This window comes from Lupinus angustifolius, chromosome LG11 (assembly GCF_001865875.1).
Source record: "Lupinus angustifolius cultivar Tanjil chromosome LG11, LupAngTanjil_v1.0, whole genome shotgun sequence".
Classification (NCBI taxonomy): domain Eukaryota; kingdom Viridiplantae; phylum Streptophyta; class Magnoliopsida; order Fabales; family Fabaceae; genus Lupinus; species Lupinus angustifolius.
In genome coordinates, this window is record NC_032019.1 from 11219081 (window position 1) to 11219933 (window position 853).

Here is an 853-nt window from a genome sequence, read left to right on the forward strand (position 1 = left end):
TGTAGTTGAGGGTGGCTTTCCAATTCTACCAACTCCAAGTATTCTTCCTTTGTTATTGTCACCATATGTGACGTATCCTTTGTCCCTTGGAGCCAGGACATAGAATTTGCTTTTATCGCCCGTCATATGTTTTGAGCAACCGCTATCCAGATACCATAAGTTGCAGGCGGCTCTCAAATTTTCCTGCAAAACAGATTACATTTTATTAGATATCCAATATTCCTTGGATCCTAAGGGGTTAGTGCCTTTCTCAACCAATTTATATTTTCCTAGGAGTACACCATATCTTCTAATTTGACAAGTATTTGGTGTATGCCCAAGCATTTTACAATATGTACATATGGGTTGATGAGCATGTATCCTATATTTTTCATGGGCATGGATACTTTCCTTTTGGAAGATTATTTTCCTTTTGACACTTGGTTTCTTAAAACCATGGCTATTAGAATAGCCTAGACCTCTACGGTCTGATAAGTGTCTTTGATCATTTATGATCTTTTCTAAACTCTTTCCACTCTTGTTAAGTTTATTGAGTTCAAGACTCAATGTTGAAACTTTAGTCTCAAGGGTGATGCAATTTTGGCATGAGGATGATGAAGGTCTATTTCTAAATGCATCTAATTCAGATATCTGTTTCAGAAATTTTTTAGACAATTTAACGTATTCATCATGCAAATCATTGAATGCAGTTTGAAGTTCGGAAGGAGAAAATAGGTTAGAATCATTTACCTCTTCATCATCTGAGTGATGAGATGCCATAAGTGACAAGTGAGCTTGTTCTTCATTTTCTGTCTCAGATGCAGAACTGGTGTCGTTATCTTCCCAAGCTATGTATGCCCTTCGTCCGGTCTTA

General features: G+C 37.0%; 1 pseudogene; it reads right to left on the bottom strand.

The window, feature by feature from the left end:
• The window catches only part of LOC109359722, a 10481-nt pseudogene that overhangs the window by 6164 nt on the left and 3464 nt on the right, over positions 1–853 (bottom strand).